General features: G+C 43.6%; 1 long non-coding RNA gene across 1 annotated transcript; it reads left to right on the top strand.

Moving 5' to 3' along the window:
- Positions 1-7,484: 7,484 nt before the first annotated feature.
- On the top strand, positions 7,485-21,578 carry LOC121105415. Its single transcript, XR_005837920.1, has 4 exons — positions 7,485-7,861; positions 8,552-8,621; positions 18,852-20,623; positions 20,751-21,578. It is a non-coding gene; the product is annotated as an uncharacterized LOC121105415 (long non-coding RNA).
- The last annotated feature ends 116 nt before the right edge of the window (positions 21,579-21,694 follow it).

Raw genomic sequence — 21,694 nt, 5'->3', positions numbered from 1 at the left:
TACCCACCAAGAATTTGTATAATGACCTGTACAGATTTTTCAAGCCAGTCATCCTGAGTTTTTCCCTCAAGTCCCTTGGTTTTCTTAGAATTTTTCTGTTTTATGTTCCTAGGAGTAGCCTTAAACAGCTGAGCTCTGTGTGTGCGTGCGCGCGTGCGCCCCTGTTTATTATGCTGTCTCTATGGCTCCCACCTCCCTTCTCTGGGAAGTCCAACAGAGAGTCTCTCTACAGAAAGAATCACTGTGTGTGGACGGATACTCTGCCGGCACAATGAAGAGCTCTGTGAAAAGGCAGCCTTTATTCTTACTCAGTGAGATTAATCTGATTAATTATAATGCTATCATTTGTAAGAAGAGCACATCAAGGACACAGGCAGAATGAGATAAGTAAGACTGACGGGGTTTTAGAGTGGCAAAGCATATTCACAATACTCCTGATTATCATCTCCAGAAAACTGAAGTTCAGAAAGCAGTTCTTTGCCTCCAAATTGCTGGATTTTACCCACTTTGGACCACAGAGAACATGTCATTTCCTCCGTAGGGTGTTCTCACCGGGCCAGCCCTCTTGTTTATTTCTCTCTGCCTAGACGTGCTTATTAATAACTAATTAGTTCAGTGACTTGTAAATTTATTCGTTCAATACTTGCTCCCAAATCCTGCTACTCATTCCAGAAAGGATTTAAGTTAGATTGTCAAGTGATTCATGGGGAAAAACAAAGGGACAGTCTTGCTCCTCAGCATTTCTTCACTAAGCCCTTTGTCCTCCAGCTGGGCTTCTGCTCCTTTCTCTCTCAGCCAAGAAGCAAACCCTGCTCTTTGGAGACCCCATCTTTCTCTTCTAGAGCAGCTGTGACATACCCGCCCCCGGCCCCTCTAGTGCTTTCCTCTGAAGATACATGGTTTCTAAATGTCTCCTTGGAGCTTGAAATCCACATGCACAAAACATCTGATAAAGAGAAAGATACTTGAGGCAGCTTCCCAGGAGCCCTCCCCTGAAGCATGGTCCAGGTTAAAAGGAATCCAGATCATGACAAGATGTATCATGGGCTCCACCCATCAGAGTGTGTTCACAGAAACTGAAACTGAAACTGATAAATAGAAATTTACCCAGACATTTTCCACATATGCTTGTTCATTTCATGCCTGGTAACTCTAGAATGACTGCTCTTACAGAAACATGAGGTGTTTTTTGCTTTGCCCCCTCCCATCTCTGCAGCGAGTCTAAATTCCTCCTGCCCGAGATCAAGCTTGTTTTTACATCTTCCTGTCCACTTAGGAAAATGCCTCTAGTTTTCCTGGGGATGTTCTTCCAATAGGAAGAAATTAAAGACAGAAAATGGCTCAGTTGATAAACGTGATCATCTCTCACTTCAAAATGGACATACTCTTTCCCATATGTTGGGAATTATGGAGAGATTCTTTACCATCCCATTATACTCAGCCGTTGTTTACTTTTTGTGAATCGAATGTTGACAATTATAGTTCGAGCGGTTTTTTTTTTAACAGCATATGCTGAACAAGATAAAATATTTAGAACAACTTACTTTGGACTTAGTAATTATGCTACATTCTTTCAGCCCATTTATGACTAAATTAGAACATTTAGTAATGTTTGGTGACAACTCCCACACTTTGTAAGCACCGAGGGGAAAAAATATAATTTATTTAATTGGTTTTCATTTGGAAGGGAAATAATCCCATTTCAAGCATCTCAGTGTTAGAAAAGACGCTATATTCTCCATGAAAATACACAGATGCTCATACATTTGGGAAATTAACATATATCTTCCTCGAGGAAACTTACAAAGCCTGTTTCATTACATTACAACCATTCCTTCACCCATTTATTGTTGTAGGATCACTACCTGTCACCTCCTATTCACCTCACATACTCTTTACAGAAGCCATGAACTTTAGACAAGAGATGAAGCTATTAAATTATTGTTGGTTTTTGTGCCACAGACTAAATGGCATCATACATTCAAAAAGCACATAAGGAATGCCCACTCTATTATGCTGGGCCTGTGCTGGGCACCGGGATTCTTGAAATGAGTTAAATGTGGTCCCTTCTTCAAATATCTTATGAATTAAAGGTAGAGACAAAGAGAAAAATGCGCAATCACAGCTCTGTAGAGCAGAGGGGACATGGAGGGACACCTAAATCAGCCAAAATGGGAAGGGGGTTGGCAGCAGGGCAGCTGGGAAATATTACAGACAGCAGGCAACATTTGAGGAAAGGAGAGAGTCCTGCATGAAGCCCCCACTCAAAAGCCCGGAGGCAGGAGAATGCACCCCTGAGTTGATGATAACCATTGGGCTGGTGCGGAGCTGACCGAAAAGGGGATTTAGACTGAAAAGTTATGTGCAGAGCAGATGGGGCTGGGCTTTGCACTTGAACTTTACTGTGAAGCCTAAGGGTATGGGGGAGCCCATGAAGGATTCTGCATGTTTCCTGGCGTCTGCAAGGGTGGAAGGAAGCTAGAGAGAGGGCAGTCCACGCTATAGGAACCTGAACCAGGACTGTGGCAAAGGGGTGCAGAGGCGAGGACAGACCTGAGTGAGCTCTCAGGGTGGATCAGGTATGTTTTGAATGTGGAAAACCTTGTTTATAGGAAAGCCCAGGCAGAAAAACTGGAGAAGAGACAAAACTGCTTAGTCCCCTTCCCAAGCCACCCTGCTGTGCTGCAAAGAAGGGTCATCTTTGACTGTAATGATGGGTGATAATTATCCAGGACTGACCACACCCGGTGCTAAGGACTTCACACCGACCAGGATCAGAATATGCCACCCCAAAATGGACTACTTCGGCATCGGGTTACTGAGATTCGATAGCTTGTCTTGTCTAAAAGTGGGGTAGAAGTTTTCCTTTATGAAGTTTCTCTCCTTCTCTGCCCCTAGACCAGGGAGGTAGGAATGACTCTAATCTCTGGAAACGGAGCGACGACACCGAGATGAGTCTGCGTAAACAGACCTTACCAAAATAACCCTCATGTTCTATTAGTTCCCCTATACAGCTCCTAGCTACTTGCCCATGGTTTACTATTGCTTCAAGCCCAAACCTCCTTTCCTTAGTTGAAATGGTATGTCAGCCCTAGACTAACTGCTTCTTTGCACTTCACTCCTTTCTGTGGACTCCCAAGCATGTAAATAGTCATAAAAGTGGTGTGCCCTTTCTCTTGTTAATCTATCTTTTGTTAGTTTAATTCGCAGGTCCCCAAAGACCAAACAGAAGAATGTTGAGGGAAAGCTTTCCTCCCTGAGAACATGTATCATCTCACTGATGTACGTATATCTCCTCATCTCTCTTAGTGGGGAAGTGACTGCTATTATCCCATTACACTGACGCTGAAACTCAACCAAGAGATGTGAAGGAGTTGGTCGAAGGTCAGGTAGAAGGTCAAGTAGCTAACAGGTACCAGATCTGGGATGTGGACCCCTGGGATATCTACACTGCCTGATCAGTTAACAGCTATGCTGTGATCCCAGCATGACGGAAAGACAGCCTCACAGAGCCAGCAGGGACCGGTGAGGGTGCCCGGAAACCATAGTCTAGTCCTGGTCCTGCCATTACCAACAATAAAGTTAACCATATAAATATCTGTGTTGTCCTCAGGAGCTCAGATAATGAAATAATAATAATAATAATAATCTATTTCATGAGATGTGGTGTGACTTTGAGTAAATCATGGCAATGGGCTGAATTATGTCCCTCCTCCAAACTTTGTATGTTGAAGTCTTAACCCCTACACCTCAGAATGTGACCTTATTTGGACATAGGAGATAGGAGGGTGAGCCCCATAAGAAGGGGACATCGGGACATAGATTTACAGAGGGAAGAACCTGTGAAGACAGAGAGAGACCGCCATCCACACAACAAGAGCCCCAGAAGAAACTACCTTGGCCAGAAAAAAAAAAAAAAAAAAGTCTTGCTCTCAGACTTCCAGCTTCCAGAATTGTGAAAAAGTAAATGTCTGTTGTTAAGCCCCCAGGATGTGGTGCCTTGTTACGGCGGCCCTAGACAGTGAGCGCCATCATAGAATCTAGAAGGGTGTTATCGACAGTTTGCAAATTCCTGTTCTGTCCCAGGCACTCTTCTAATCTTTTTCATCCACCCTGAAGTAGCAGTGATTACCACCCTCCAATATGAGCCTGTGAGCTAAACCACAGATATCTAAATTATATGGTTCCAAGACAATGAAAGAGAAAGAGGTCCTTTCAGTTCTGTTAAACCCAAAGCAAACACCCCTGTAGGCCGGGTGGGGGTGCAGGGGCTGCATTTTGACTTAGGCATTAACTGAGGTAACTAAGTGGCTAATTGCTCTAAATTGAAAGAGGAAAGGGAGGCAGCCAGGCTCCTGCTGTTGACCTTCTTTCAAGCAGGTGAATACTCCCTGCTCAGCTGGGTAATTCACTACACGGTGACGCCCAGGTTGGTCACACGGATACCCTCGACCCAGTCTTGAAGCCCTGAGCGGTCACCGAGAGAGCCCCAAGGAGAGCCATCTTTGACAGCGAAGGGGAGGTGGGGGTCAGCTGGAGTCCCCGTGACTTTTGGACAAGGCTCTTGTGGAAAGGATTCAGAGAGAGGGATGGGGGAGCAGAGGACAGCCTGGGGGATAGAGAGAGAGCTCAGTGGAGAGGAGAGGTGGGCAGAGACATGGCAGTTGCCGAGGGAGGAAAAATTGAAGAAATAAAGAGAATTTGGGAAGGTTTTGCTGCATGATAGCTATATGAATTCCTCTTCAATCTACTGACAAAAATGTTAATAAAACGCTTCCTTGTTAAAGGTTGTGCTGGCTGATGCCTGTTTGCTCTCGGATCCGTCCCCTGCCTATGCTCTGTCCTTCTGACTGTCACAAGCTCTGCTTCTCGGGCTCTCTTGACCACCAGCTCTAGACGAGGTTTGCCCGTCAGGGGCAATGCTGGAGACTGGAATTTGGGAGGCGCGGAGAAGCCAGGGTATTTCTTGCCCTTTTCCTCTGCTTCCAGAGGCCTCTCCAGCAGCAGCCACAACTCCCGTGTGGCTCCAGCTCGTGCCCACATAGTCCCCTTACGAAGCTCAGGGTCTCCCAAGTGGCCCCAGCTCCTGGGCTCGGGTAATATCAGCTTCTTTGTTTGTCCCTCCAGCCCTAGGGATAGGTAGTGGCTTCCCAGTCGTTGGTCTTTGGGATGCTTCCTCTCTCCAGAATATTCTTTCAGCAACTCTAGCATCGTTGTAACCAATTCCCTGTGTTTCATAACCCTCTATTTAATACCCTGGCATGGATTTGCTTTCCTGGCAGACCGCCGATGGATTCAGGAGAGAGGTACCTTTCTCCTCTCCCAGTTTCTCTAATGAGAATTTCCCTAAACACAGGCCTTGTCTCTCTTTACCCATTTACTCCTTCCACCCCTGGGGCACTGGAATGAGCAATCTGATCATAATTTTGGAAGAATTGCTGGGCCTCTTGGTTCAGCTCTGCTTCTTCCTTTTTGGAATGAACCTTCCAAGAGAGTACAATATCTCTCTGTACTGCCTGTCTTGCCCGGGCCTGCCCTGGTCCAGCAAATGCCTGCCTGTGGGCAAGTCTGCCTGATCTCAGTCCACTAGACCACCAGACCTAAAGGCTACTCTTCCAGACTGGTCTTCAGCAGCAACAAAGTTGACTCCCATTTCCTCAACTTGTTCAGACCCAGGTAGGGAAGAGGAGTGCAATTTATTGAGGCTCCTTTAAAATCTTAATATTATTCACCAACTTTTCTGAGAACTGGATTTATGGGGTTTTTTTTTGGTGTGTTTGTTTTGTTTTGTCTTTGGCTGCTAAAATAGCTGAGAAAGGCCAAAGGCAGGGGCGTCTGCGTTTAGCTGATTAGGCAGTATCCCCTCCTCAGCAGTTTCTGGAACTCTCCAGTTGGGCTCACATGTGTCCGTGCATCAGCCCTGCTTATGGCTGACTTCCTAATTTCCCCGTCTCTCACCTGATAGGCTACAGTGATGCCACTGAACTGGAATCTTGTTCCTAATGCCAAGTTGATGTGACCCAAATTAATGTCTGCCTCTGAGCTTGGAATCCCGTCATATGTTTTTGCTGTTGGAAATAGAGTCCTGCTGTACTTGGGTTTCAGTAACACTGACTTCTAAGAAATATAAGGCTCCCCGTGATTCCTAGAATCACCAGAGCCCTGAGCTCCCAAGGCCAGAGAACGTCCTTCCACATGGAATGTTTTTCCTCAGTGGTCTCCATCATTCTCCCTGTAATCTGGCTTCTTTGAAACCACTGGCATGCTTTGAACACACACGCATGCACGTGTGTGTGTGTGTGTGTGTGTGTGTGTGTGTGTCTAATCCCCTTGGGTATACATGATTCAAGTCTTTTTCTTAGGAGGCTCCTGAGCTACCATGTAAATCAGGGCTCCACATCTACGTACTAAACTTTCTCCAGAAGCATGTGAGCCTCAGCCGATGACCTCGTGCCGGTGTATATTTTAAAAATTGAGCCCAAGGTGGAAGAGTCCTGCCTTCTAGAGAATGCCTGGGCTGTCTCCACCTTCCATTGTCTCTGGCCAATTCACACGAATGTGGTGGAGAACATTTGAGCTCTTGGAGTGAGGTCAGATACGATTACCTTACAAAAGAGCATATTTCCTCACAATTTTATTTGAATCCCACGATGGGGCCAGGATTCCAGGACGACAGGTAACTTTACTGAGACACAGGTGAGAACTCCGCCGTGGAGTATGGGCCTTGGCCCCCAGCTGGACGGCTGAGGTCATCTGTGACTGTTGCACGCAGGAGCTGTGCAGGCTAGTGGAAGCTTCTGGCATTCATCACAAGATTCCAGCAATAGGGAATGGTTTGGACTATGGACTCTGGCTTCCTTAGGTACCTAGAAGCCCAGTGCCAGTGTAGGGGGCATTCGGTAGGCTGAGCAATCCGTGATGAACTGATGAGTGACGTTTTAAAGGATCTCAGACAAATCAGAACGTTCTGGTAGAGACGAGAGCCCAGCCTGGTGTGGCAACCCCGGGGCAGCTGCTAAAAGGGCTGATTTAGCCTTTTTCTTTTGCTTCTCAAACCCTGATTTTTCTTCCACCGGCATTAATCTCTGTCCTCTTATTTGACTTCATTTCCCCTTTAGACTCTTCTCGATGGCAGCAAACTCCTTGTTATGCGATACGACTGGAGAAGAGGGAATTGTCTTCTGGAGGACAGACTCCAGAAAGAGTGGAACAACCCTTTCTACCACCACCATCCTGCCTGTCGTTGCGCAAGTTGCTTAACCAACCGGGGACTCAAAGTTCTCACCCCTGAGTAAGGTTAGTAAGAGCAGTTCTATGAATTTCCTGGTGGAGTGTGAGCGGAAGATAAAAGGACAGTTGAAAGTACTTTGTTGAGGAGCGCCTGGGTGGCTCAGTCAGTTAAGCGCTGGGCTCTTGATTCCGGCTCAGGTCACGATCTCAGGGTCTTGAGTCCCACTCCATGCTGGGCTCCCTGCTCAGCATGGAGTCTGCTTGAGATCCTCTCTCTTCCTCTCCCTCTGCCCCTCCCCCCACACCCATGCACTCTCTCTCTCTCTCTCAAATAGATAAATCTTGAAAAAAAAAAAAACCAAACTTTCTCAAGAGTTGAAAGGTAAGGGCCCTATAGTTTATGTGCTCATCACTGCTTCCGCTGTAGCCAAAAGGGTCACGTGTGCACGACTGAGCACATTGGGGGCAGCTAAGGTAAAGGCTCTTTCCCAGAGGTCCTGTGTGTCCACACTTGCTGTCAGTACCTCATCTTTGAACGAGAGGCGAGGAAAAGCACATCCACGAGAGAAGCAGAGATGGGAAAAGGTGTGGTTCTGATGATGGTTCAGGAAGGCAATGCCTTTTCTCTGAGGTAAGTGGGGGTTACCTGGGAGCTGGGAAGAAATGTCCCTTGGGGGGGCTCCTGGCTCAGTCGTTAAGCATCTGCCTTCGGCTCAGGCCGTGATCCTGGGGTTATGGGATCGAGCCCCACATCAAGCTCCTCTGCTGGAAGCCTGCTTCATCCTCTCCCACTCCCCCTGCTTGTGCTCCCTCTTTTGCTGGCTGTCTCTCTCTCTCTCCGTCAAATAAATAAATAAAATCTTAAAAAAAAAAAAAAAAAAGAAATGTCCCTTGGGGCCCCCGTGATCTGGGGAGCGTCGTGTGGTGTGGCCACATCCTTCTGCAGAGAGAGGAGAAAAAGTCACTGAAAAAGGAAAATTCAAGGTCTGTGTAAGGGTGGGGAAGATTGATGGTGTGATGTTGATGACGCCAATGCTGTCTGCAAGTGTCTGCCACACGCCACGGGTTTCACTCAGCTTTCCGCCATATTTACCTCATCCTCACGCCATGGGTTTTACTCAGCTTTGCGCCATGTTTACCTCATCTTCCCACAGCTCTCTGACTCAGCTGTTCTAATTCTTACTCTTCAGATCAGGACATAAGCTCAGAGAGGGTCTTTGCTCAAAGTCGTATCACTACGAAGTAGTAGAATCATGATTTAAGCCCAGCTCTTAAGCCTGGGGGTTTTTTGTTTTTGTGTTTTTATTTTCTACCTGGCTAGATGAAATTTTCCAAGCTCCTGGGGAAGAGGGAGCCATTGGTCTTTGAGAGGAAGAGAGGAGGAAATGATGGTAAGTGTACCAAGAGATGTTCAAATGGTCTGCATATCCACGGGGAAGGGACTGTCTGTCTTTCCACTGTTGTGTCATCACACCTATTCTCCACACAAAATAAGAGCTCACTAAACATTTTTAAATGATAGATGAATGAGTAAAGGAGTGAAAACATAAAATAGCACAGAGATTTCTGAACGGTACAGAGGAGAAAATAAGGAGCTTTTTGCAAAGAATTGCATCTTGAGATGTGAAAGATTGTAAAAAGTAGGGAAGACTGGGACACCCGCGTGCCTCAGTCAGTTAAGCGTCTGCCTTTGGCTTGGGTCATGATCCCCAGGTCCTGGGATCAAGTCCCGCACTGGGCTCCTTGCTCAGCACAGAGCCTGCTTCTCCGTCTCCAGCTACTCCCCCTGCTTGTGCTCTCTCTCTGACAAATAAATAAATAAAATCTTAAAAAAAAAAAAAAAAGTAGGGAAGACAGAAGAATGGCCATTGAGGAAATGTAATAGAAAAGCCAATAAAAGGTCAATTCAAGAACGGCTGAGCAGTGAGGACAACTCTCCAGAAGTGTGTATGAATTTGACGATTATTTCTGAGTAGCACTCCCTTGGTCAGGGGGCTCTAGAGAAGGATTTACTGTTGTGCTCTAATCCCACATAATCTATTGTTGCTATCATTAATTTTAAAAAAACACACAGGGTATTCTAAAAAATGATGACGATGAGAATTATGATTTCAATTAAGTCATCGAGAAAGTTAATAGAAGTGCTGGAGAGAGCCAGGCATCCTATCAGTTCTGTTTTAAATACACATCTTTAAATATCTATTTAAATAGTAATTATTGCTATATATTTCCCATCATAGCCATAAATATTTCAGCGTGTGTCTATGAATGGTATATATGGTCCCTTTCTTTTTTTTTTAAAGATTGTATTTATTTATTCGACAGAGATAGAGACAGCCAGCGAGAGAGGGAACACAAGCAGGGGGAGTGGGAGAGGAAGAAGCAGGCTCCTAGTGGAGGAGCCTGATGTGGGGCTCGATCCCAGATCGCCGGGATCACGCCCTGAGCCGAAGGTAGACGCTTAACCGCTGTGCCACCCAGGCGCCCCTATGGTCCCTTTCTAAAAACATAACTACAATATGATTCTGACACTAAAAAGAGATGAACAATTATTTTAAGAGCATCAAATATCTAGTCAATGTCCAAAAGTCCCCAGATTTTATTTTTTACAGGTATTTGATCAAACTGGGATCCCAAACATGATACATTTGTATGTTACAATTAGTTTATATGACTCTTTTAATCCGTAGGTGCCATCTCTCTTTCTCTTTCTCTCTCCCAACTTACGTGTGAAGAAAATCCAGTGTTTTGTCTGTTGAGTTCCCCACGGTCTGGATTTTGCTGATCCTGCCCCCAGAAGGCCATGTAACATGTTCCTCTGGTCTCTTGTTTTATTCCAAAATGGCGTTTGGTTACAGAAGCTTGGAGAGACCTGATTTTTCTAGCAAGAACACTTCGTCAGAGGTGCTGTGTGCTTCCATACGGAAGAATCTGGCCATCTCTTTTTGAGAAATTGGCATTATAGTTGATCATGGCTTAGATTCATTACTTTGCTGAGGATTGCAAAATGATGATATTCTAATTTTATTACTTGTTCACTGATTAGTCAAAATTCTCCTAAAAAGAGAGGTCACTAGCTTTCCTAAGGTACAGTTTCTACACATACAGGGAGAATAAATGCCTGTTTCTATGTGTTTATTTGCCATTAAAAAAAAAAAACAAAGCCAACTAGTGGGCTGTTTCTCTAGCATCCTCCAGAGGTTATCAGCAGGGCTTTTCCTTGTGGTTGCTTAATTTGCTTTATTTTTGTTTTCTGAGTACAGACTCAGAAACCAGACTGCCTGGGATCCCAGCCTCAGCTTGGTCCCATAACTTTGAGCTAAGCAGTTAATCCTGTGGAGCCTCACCTTCCTCCCTTATAAATCGGGGATAGTTAATGATGTCTTCATCATGAAGTTGTTTTGAGGATTAAATGAAAATATTCATAGCCCTCGGGAAAATGTTTGGCACGTCGTGAGCCCAGTATAAATATTTGCCACCATGCGCGTTACTGTTGTTTCTAAGTGGTCCTGAGTGGATTCTATGCGATGGTATTTTGTCAAAGGTCTGCAAAGAATTCTAATGCCGAGCCAATGTAGAGAACCACAGGATTGTTGAGTTTTAAAGAGATAATGTTTACAAAGCAGGGGAATGAAATGATTACATTTGTGCTTTAAAAAAAAAATAGCCCAGGGATTGACTCCCTGCCCCCTTACTCACTAGCCGTGCCAAGCAAATTAACCTCTAAGCCTTGGTTTCTTTAGGTTACTAGTAATGTAGGAATAAGATGAATAGTAGTGCAGGGCTCACAGACTGGCTATGAGGATCGATAATTCTGCAAGCCCGGTACATAGTAAGTGCTCGATAAGGGTTCACTGTGATTTGTTGAAAAACTGCACCACGGGCCACAGTCCGTGTGCCCAACTGACACCCCTCTCCCCGCCCAGATGCGTCTTTCCGCAGAACTAGTTGGTGCTGCCTTTCCCCATGTCTTTATTCAGATCAAAAAGGCAAGCTCTAGGAATTCAGGAAAAATATATTCTATACCAACAGCTGGAATAGAAAGGATCTGTGCTCAGTGCGGTGACCGGCTCTGTAATCTTCCAGTCCGGTAGTTCATAGTAGGACATTTTAACTGCAATGGTATATTAAAAGGGAGAAACTTCAAATTGGCTAAGCAAATAAATAAAGGCCATTTCAACAGCTCCGTGTCCAAACCCAGATGGATTTTCTGTTATCTCATTTGGGCTTCCTGCTTTATCAGATATTTCTTCCGTCTTCCTGTTGTATGGCTTTACATCATTTGTTTTTGTTATCTACACATCATAAATTGGGGGCATTCCATTTGAGGTGCTGTGTGCTTTAAAAAGAAGGTATTTTGTTTTTTAATATCCTAATTTGTCAACCATAAAGACAACAGACAAGATCGTCTTTAAGAGACAGATGCTACCGGATGAATTATTGATCAAACCATAAACAAGTTGGAAGATGAAATGCATTTGCCAAATCTACTTTCTTTTAATCTTTTCCAAACTTCTCATCCTACAATCCTAGAGATGTGCAGTAGTAGAGAAAGAATGTTACATACTGCAGGTAGGCCAACTGGAATAATCGGAAGCCGTATTTTTTAAGGCAGTAGTTCCCAATATTTCCAGTACTGAGATCCTCCTTTACGGTTTCCTCTCCCTGTGGGCCCTGTGTTAGGAAAAACTGAACATATCAACCTGCATTTATCAATATTTAATTTACTTCCCCATATTTTATTAATCAAAGTCATCTATAACTGCCACCTGGAACATTCACTCAGTCCGAGACAGCCTGGGTTGCTATGCTGAATCGCTGTAATTCCAGCTAAAAGCAAGAAAGTATTTGCTTTAAAGAAACCATCTTTCATCTGAAAACAGACATTGTGTTTTTTCTACCCCAGCATGAGAAATGGGGGTGACAATCCTGACATTCAGGGCCCTTTAGTCTGTGGTTCCAGTTTATGGTAGGCAGAATAATGGCCCCCCCGAAGATGTCCGTGTCCTATTTCCCAGAACCTAGGAATATGTTAGGTTTCGTGGCAAAGGGGAATTAAGGTTGCTAATCGCTGATTTTGAGATGGGAAGATAATCCTGGACTATCCGGGTAGGCCTTAATGGGATCCTTAAATGTGGAAGCAGGAGGCAGAGAGGCGGTGGCAGAGTAATGGGATTGGATATGATGGGAGAGAGACTCAACCAGCCGTCGCTGGCTGTGGAGACGGATGGAGCCAGGAGCCAAGGAATGGGAGCAGCTTTTAACTGGAAAAGACAAGAGACCGGATTGTCCTTTAGAGCCTCCGGAAGGAATACAGTCCTGCAGACACTTTGATTTGAGCCCAGTGCAACCCATTTTGGACTTCTTTCCTCCAGAATTGTAGGATAATATACTTATCTTCACCTACCAGTTCATGGCAATTTGTTTCAGCAGCTGAGAAAACTGCCACATAACCTCTTTCCCCAAACTCTTGACCTCTATTTCCCTTACGGGCCCTGTGCTCTGACCAAGGTGACTTCCTCAATGGCTCCGCGGGGAAGCTTTCCTGCCTGCTTTTTTGTTTATGGTCTCTCTCATTAGGACCATGAGCCATCTCACGTAGGCAGAGGGGACTCCTGTCTCTTTCAGGATGCTGCCTGGAGGCCTCTTCGGCTATCGGCCCCTCCACCTGCTGGGCGCATGGGATCTCTTCCCTTCCCTTCTCTTCCCTTGCACCCCCACAGTGCTGTCTCTTCTGGCACTCACTGCATTTCCCCCGGACTCCAGTTATTTGTGCACATGTCCTGTCTTCTCTGCTGGATTTTAAGCTTCTTGAGGACAGGGCTAGTTTTAACTCAACTCTAAATCCTCTACAACGCCTAGCCCACTACATTTATGGCCTACCAACTTATATCATTGCAGTCCTTTTTACGTGTGTAAATGTACATACGTGCATATATATACATATATATTTATATGCAAATGACATTATAGAACATTCGTATGCCTTCATGGGATGAAGAGGAAAAAGAACACTCGGGGTTTGTACCAGCCGCCGTACAAATGTTAATAGCCCAGGCATGTCTATATTTGAGGACCAGATGAGCTCTTGTCTCTTTACAAATTGGAGGTTGAGGCATGGGTGAGTGTAGGGGAGTTTATTTCTTGATTGAGGAGATGCATATTAAACGTGGAGAGCTGTACCTGAGACATGTCCGTGCGCATGCAAAGGGTCTGAGCAAAAGAGGAATGGGAGCTCCAGGAGCAACTGTAGGGTGGTTTGGGGCCAAGAGCCCGATATTTCCTTTAATGCAGGATCCAGCTACCAGAAAAGAATTCAAAACACTTCTTCCTGCCAACGTTGAAGAGTATCTTTTTAGAAAGAAAGAAACTAAGAATGAAACTAAACAAGTTATGACGTCAAGGGGCTGATGATACGCTTGGCTCGTACATCTGTAAGACAAGGCATTCTTTAAAAGAAAGAACTGGAAAGTTTTGTCTCTAGGATAAGAAGGTATCTTTGTGATACCATAACTTCCAGTTCTGTGAAAACAGAAAATTGTTCTTGTTAATATTTTGCCTGTTGAAGTGACTACTTTAGTTATTTTTTAAACTTTTGTTCTTCTTAAAATAAACATCAGACCCAAGAATCCAGTTCCTTCCAAAGACTATCCTCGTCACGGTACATTTTTAGTTCATGTCTTCTCAGAGTCGGGAAATGAGAGCTCACGGATGCCTTTTTAGTTATTTGTATTTATTGACTGTTCACTATATGCCAGACACTATGCCCAGTGCTTTATACTGCTGTTTAAAGCCAACAGTTCTGCGAGGTGGGGTCCATTTTAGTTTGGCTAGCTGAGCCATGACACGTTTAACCTCGTGCACAAGCTTTCATCACCAATAAGAGTCACAGACTCAACTTACCCGGAGGTATTTGCATCCCCAAGCCTGTTTTCTTGACCTCAGTGACATGCAGACCGTCTCCATGGGCTACTTGCTGGGCAGAGGACGGGGTGGTATCCCTCCGGGACACAGATGTCAACTTCTGTCCTTAGATATTCGAATTTTAAGGAAACTCGGAACTGGACTTTCCAACTTTTTGGGTAACAACCCAAAACGAGAATCACGTGTAACATCTAGTCACTGAACACACGCCATGAAATAATACCATTGTTGCTTGATATGTATGCTGATATTTTTTATTCTATTTCATTTTTTTAAAAATTCTGGTCAGGATGCACTAGACTGTTCACAATTCACTAATGGGTCATTACCTTTATTTTGAAAGACACTGCACTAGAACATACCTAGTCTAGCTTACACAATCACCTTTTGAAGAAAGCTCTACCATCTTATTAGGCAAGTCATTTAATTTTGGAGGCCTGTGTCCACATCTGCAAGATAAGGTTGGACCAGATTACTGATTCTTCATCCTGGCTGCACATTGCAAATATTTAGAGGGCTCTTAAGCACACTTACGTCCAGGTTCTTGCCCCCAGCATTTCTGGTAATTATTGGTGATTGTTGTGTTGGTTAACTCCCCAGGTCACTATAACATGGCACTCGAGTTAGGAATTACTAGACTAGATGATTGCTACATTTTCTTCCAGCCAACAATTCTGACTATTCTGATACAGCGCACAGAGTATCTTTTTAAAATTCTTTTTAAAGCTAATATTTGTAAGGAGAAAAGGGCAGTAAGCTTGAGCAATATCCCTTACACATTCTAGTTATATAAGGAATTGGTGTTTGTGTAAAACTCCTGATGTCCTGAGTGTACGCTCACGGATTCTGATAGTGGATATCCAGGCTGGGGCCACATACACTTTATGTTTAACGAACACCTTAGGTGATTCTGATGGAAGTGGGCCGAGAAACACTGCAATCACTTCATCTTGACAGCTGTTGGTTGTTCCCATAGTCCTCAGTACCTGGCACACGGCCTGCGGCCACTGCTCTGAAACGTTTGCTAAAAACCACACCACCGACCTGCCTGGACACCAGCACCCTCTGCCAGTGCCGCGGCTTCGTGTCCTTTTCCCTCCGTTCTTTGATTCCTTTTCTAACGTAGCCCAACTAAACGATCACATTCTGCGTCTTCGTTTGCTCCAACCATAATTACGGCCTTAAATATTAAAATCATGCTCAAACTGGGTTACTAATACTCTGGGAGGTATGGTGGTAGGTAAAACAATAGGACGAGCTTGGAAAAGCTTTAATTTTTTTTAACAACTACTTTTATAGTGCCATCTATGTGCCGATCACAGTCGCAAGGACTTTATAAAGATTAATTCGGTTGACATCTATAATAATCCTATGAGATAGGTGTCCTCATCCTCCAGTTTTATGGATTAGGACCCTGAATCCCATTTCTGTATTTCTGTAGCACTGATTCTACTCAATGTTTTGAAGGGCATTATTGCTATTTTTAAACATAAAACAAATAATGATACTGTACGGAGTTGAGCACAGAATTTCCGTTAATATTTTTTTCAAGATTTTATTTATTTGAGAGAGAGAGAGAGCGCGCATATGAGCAGGGGGAGGAGCAGAGGGAGAGGAACAGGCACAAGCAGACTCTCCCCTAAGTGCAGAGCCAGATGCAAGGGTCGATCCCAGGACCCTGAGATCATGACCTGAGCTGAAGTCAGACGCTTAACCGACTGAGCCACCCAGGCAACCCTGAGTTAATATCTTAATAGGAGGTGTAAAATAAATTTGATTTGGGGGTCAGCTGCCAGAGGCAGACCTCCTGTGAGTAAAGGTTCAATCTCCTCCATCGTTAGTGGTATTTCAGTGGAAAAATTTGAGAATTTGGTATTAAGGAATTACTCAGTAAAGCATTAAATTAATCCACACAAGTAGCAATTTTCTTGAACAATGTTATATAATAATATTGTCTCTAACCATGCAAATTGAATGTATTACCTAATACAAAATAAACATTTTTTTTTGAGTTAACAAATATGTATTTGTCAATCAACTAATAAAAGACTAGTCTCTCATTTGCCAACGGACATAGGTACGTATATACCCTCATTCTACTATGGCATCTAATCAAAACTTCGAAGCTAACATTCACTTCATAGGAGGTACAGGGGCTAAAGTAAAAATTAAATGACATCGTGCAGAAATCAGACAAAGTCAAAGTGGAACATTCTATAGGACGTGTCTTTTCAATGTGTCAATGTCATGGAAAAAAAAAAGCCTGTGTTTGGGTTCTCCTCTAGACTAAAAGAGATTCAAGAGACGTAATAACCACTGCAATGTGTGATTCTTTAGTGGACCCCGATTGGAACAGCTATAGAAAACATTTGTGGGAATGGGTATCTGTCTTAGTTCGGGCTGGTATAACGACGTACCATAGACTTTGGTATATAAACCAGTGGCTTATTAACAACAGACATTTCTTACAACAATAACATAAATGACATTTATGAACAATGGAAATTTATCAGTTTATAGGCAGAAACTTAGAAATTGAGAAACAAATTTCTCTAGATGTTCAAGATCAAGGTGCCAGCATAGTTGGATTCTGACGAGAACCTTCTTTTTCCACCTTTCATTGTATTCTCACGCGGCCAAGAGAGGAGGGAGGAAGCAAGCTCTTCTGTGACTCTTCTCAGGGCCCTAATCCCATTCGTGAGGGCTCCAACCTCATGACCTCATCTCATTCTAATTATCTCCCAAATGCCCCACCCTCTAATACCATCACAGTGGGGTTTTAACATATGAATTTGGGGGGAGGGGTCCAAACAGTATCACATGATATCAGCAAGTTATCGTCAGTTTTGTTAGATGTAATACTTACGGTTATGTAGGAATATGTCCTTCTTTCCCACATACAAAATATTTAGGGATGAAATATTATGAAGCAACTTCCTTTAAAATACTTCAGAACAAGGATATATATGGAAAAATGTTGACAATGGTTATACATTTAGGTTATGGCTACGTAAGTGGGATTACATGTTTCTTTCTACATTTTTGTTTCTTCGGTTTTCCAAGTGTGGAACTTACTAGAAATGCAAATTCCAGGGCCGCACTCTAGACCTACTGAATCAGAAACTCTGTTGGAAAGATGGCAGCCGCAGTGTTTTCACAGGCCTTCCAGGATATTCTGACAGACTCCAAATAAAGTTTGAGAACCACTGCCTTAGGGCATGGTGCTGTTAGGGAGGAGTGGTTGGTAGGAAAAGGATCCATTGGGCACTGTGATGGAATTACGGAGATGAAATATAGTATAAAAAATGAGTCCATGTGATGTAGACATGGGAGTGGGAAGTGAAGATAAGAAGCCAGGTACCCCCAGGTCTGAGAGGCATCTCTGCAGCATGATGGAGGACACTTGCTCGGGGCCCAGACTCGATGTCACAGACCACAAGGCCTGATGGTGTCTCTTCTTCATGGGGGTGTCCATTGTTTGCCTCTGCCATAGAAGCTTCCGTGGGTGCTCCCACTCTTCCAAGACAGGCCCCTTCTTAGAGATCTGGGGGCTGCTCCTTAGAGCATTGTTAGGTGCTGACAGAAGGTGCCATGTGGAATGACTGTCACCTCCCCTGCACACCTTACTCTGCAGGCTGGACTGGCCACACAGTCCCATTTTCCCCACCCAGCCTCCCACCTTAGAGCAAGAAGAGGGCCATCACGCCTGGTCCATTTCATCCTACTTCGGTTAACTAACCAGTCTCAGACTTGTCACAGGCTTACCTAAGGAATATTAGTTCATACTTGGGCACAGATTATAATCCTCCACTGAAAAAGAGCTTCATGTATAGAATGTCACCAACACGCCTTCTTTTCACTTACACCAACTATTTTATGTGGCATTCTCTAGAATGGTATTTCCCAAAATATGTTTTCAAGACATAATGCATATGAAAACGGTCTGTGGCTCAATAAATCTGGAAAATACTAGGCTACACATGTTTAACCAAGTTCATTTCATGCAGAACTTCTCAGAGCCTCGAATCCATTAAGAGTCATTGTGAATTTCCACATGGGGCAATTACAGAACAAATCCTTACAAGTACCCTTGCCTGTTGAACGCATATACAGATGATGGCTCAGAGACATGTTTTAGGAAATCTTTCTTTAAAGTTTAATGGGTAAAATCTTGTGAAAAACTATGAATTAAGGAAGCAGTGATAAGAGGCTTTTTTGACGTGGTAGGAATGAGATATTGTTTCTAGAGTTTTAAAAACAAGCAGACAATTGTTTAAAATAATGGCAAATCCTTTCCATCCGAGCCTTAAAGATCCAAGTTTTCAAAACTAAGTACTTGTGCAGAATTCATGAACAGAAAGCCGTCAGAGATGGAGCTGCCACTGTGAACAGCTCGAGGAAATAACATTAATGTTGGGTCCAAGCATCACGCAATGCAGGGGCCCTGAGAATAGGGGCTCTGCAGCTGGCCAGCGGGTTGGGGGGATGGTCCCCATCCTATGGCAGGATAGAAGATTCCATCTATTTTCAAATGCTGGGCCTTGCTTTGTTTGTGCTGAGGGAAAAATAGTCACAGTTTCGAAGTTTTGGCCTTCGACGTAACAGTATACCTTATGCTAGAATAAGGTGAGAATCATATGCTGCTTGGATAATGTTAATTTATTCATTAATTTTACTTTTTTCTTTTCTTTTTCCAGAAGACAAGAGCCAAGTGAAAAAAGCTTTGAGTGCTCTCATTTTTTGAGGCTGGAGAAGAGGCCAAATGAACCCTGCATTTTAAGTCTTAACAATAAAGCAATCATTTCTCTCGTAACTGCTGAATAATTTAGGCTCTTTTTACCAGACAAGAGCTTGATTGCATTGCTAGGTTTCTTGACTTAAGGAGCAAGGTAGCAAGAGTAAAAATGGGCAAAGCAGCTCAGGGCTGGAAGATAAAGGCCAGGATATGTATGAAATTAGCACTGAAGGTGCTATCAGGCTAATACCATGGGGGTGAAGAGGCTCAGGGTATATTAGCCACCCAGGATGACTTAGATCAAGTTGAGAGAATTCTAGAGACATTTTCTAAAGCAAAGTGATCAAATACAGCTCAATTTTAATATAAATTATGTTTTTGTGAGTACACAACGTGAATTATGTTCTTGAACATTTATCTGAAGTAAATATACTTGGACACCTACCTTGCCAAGCACTGTGCTATGAGACATCGGGAATTCAACAGTGAATAAGATTTAGGAGCTTACTTCCAAGTGGGAGGGGCTAAGAAGCAAGCAGCTACTGAAGCCACGAATGAGGGGGTAAGCCATACGAGGAAAGGAGTGCCATGATAGATTCTAACAGTCGTTGTAGCTGAAATGGTCCTCAAAGGCCTTTCAGGAGGGGACTTGAAAAGTGGGGATGGAAGCATGAAGAGTTAGACAGCCCAAGAAACAGGGCGTAGGGGATGTGGCACATTCTAGGCAAAGGGAATAGCAAGCACAAAGACCCAAGTTATGAAAGAGCTTGGCAGGTTGTGTATGAACAGAGAGAAGCCCAGTGTGGCCAAAAGCATGAAGATCAATGAAGAGAGTTCCAGAAGACAACATTGCGGGGGCAGGCGGAAGCCCGATCACGTAGGACAGCAAGAGACCCCGTACAGATTTTGCTCAGGGGTAGTGGATTTTGGACTTTTGAGCTCCAGAACTGCTAAGAGAATAAAATATGTGTTGTTTTAAGTCACCAAGTTTGTGGTAATCATTACAGCAGCTCTAGGACATTAACACACCTGGGCAGGAAAAGATTTTCCCTGAGTCTACCTGCACCGCTCCCCATCTGAGAAAAACAGGACCATCAAGTAATTGGTGCAATTTAATCCATAATACAAGATAGCAGATTCCTTTTTGATTCAGCATCTGGTCCTCGGTACCGTACCTCAAAGAACTCACTCTCCTTGCCTCATCTGGTGTGATCAGAACACTAGCCTGACTCATAAGAGATACAAACCACACCACTGATTTCTTGGTTTATTCACGAAAATATAAATACTAGAGTCCACGTACTCAGATCAACTCCTAAGCACTGCGTTGTCTTGCTTGGGAAATGTAAAATCAGAATGAGGCAACGGGTTTATCTCGAGGGCTAATGTTACCGAATCTCACAGCCTGGTGCATTCCCCTCCTCCCTGGGATTAGAACGTTGGCATTAGCTGGACAGGTACTCGCTCTCCTGACTCTGCTGGGACATTCTGGCAAATTCTCACTTGCAGGTACCACTGTTCTTGAGTCCTTGATGGTTGTCATCCGCTGTTTCAGCAATGTTCCTTCAGATGTGCTAAAGGATTCGACGTCCACGTACAGTAACTGCTCAGAGACTTGGGTCACAGCGTCCTTAGGAACACTGGAACTTCACCTTGTCATTCACTCACAATTCATTCAAGAAACCTTATTCAGTACTAAGTGGTATACACCGTGCTAGGATCTGAGACACAGAGGTAAGAGGAAGGTCTTATTCTTTGCAAATTTTATGGTTTTTTAGTAGATTAAAAGCTGCTGTGTATTTCTTCTATAGAGATGATCTTGTCAATTTTTTTGTGACTTCATGAATTTCATTTTTTGCAGATTAACATTTCCTGACACTTACTGTCAACTTCAGGAATGGCCCAATTGAGGACTTACGAGCCAGTCAAATCAATCCAATGAAATAATCAATCATTCAGAAAATATTAGTCATGTCCTGTTTTGACTGTTTTATACAAGTATTAACATTTCATGAGTCTAGGGTGATAAAGGCCGTAGCATATTAAGTCTTTGTGATGTTAACATTTTCATAAAACAGCAAAGAGATGGCCATGGATGTTAACATTTCCATAAAACAGCAAAGAGATGGCCATGGCCGTCTGTCACGAGTTGTGCCCTGGGTGGTTCCTTCCGACCAGTAGTTTTATTCTGTAATGGTGTTAGACATTGTGATCGAGTGCAACTTCTTCTTTTCTAATTTTCTCAAGTCCCAAACTCAAAAGACTATTCAAAGAAATCACGAAGTCACAAGCACACCATCCTCTCTACTTTACACACATTGCACATCCAGCCAGTGAGCCTTGGGCGTTACGGGGCTACAGCGGTTTTCACCATCATTTTCATAGAAAGACCACGTTTCGGTTAACTGTCCTTCTTGGTGTGACACTGCTGTGGTATCAGTCTCCATGGTTTGAAAATGCATGTCAATCAGAAACCGGTATAAACTAGGAAAGACTAGTGGAAGAGGGATTTTTGTGTGACCTATAACAAGTCACTCACCTCTCTTGGCTTACTTAACTAGGAAACATTATATATTTAGCTTTCCCAGTTTTAAAATTCAATGACTCTGAGAATCTCTGGAAAATATGATCACAAAAAGTTAAAGTTCTTCTGTTTATTGGTAAGGAAGCAGGTCCATCTTATGGAGACTTTCAGAACGATTTCAGACAAATTCCATTTTGAGTAATTTATAAAATAGATGCCATAAACACTGTCCTTGCTTTTTAAGCAGCTAATTCGTAATGGAAGGGAGAGGTACCATTAAA

Source organism: Ursus maritimus, unplaced genomic scaffold (genome assembly GCF_017311325.1).
Source record: "Ursus maritimus isolate PB19 unplaced genomic scaffold, ASM1731132v1 scaffold_26, whole genome shotgun sequence".
Lineage (NCBI taxonomy): Eukaryota > Metazoa > Chordata > Mammalia > Carnivora > Ursidae > Ursus > Ursus maritimus.
Note: the sequence above shows the minus strand (reverse complement) of the source record. Positions and strands in the feature narration are given on the sequence as shown.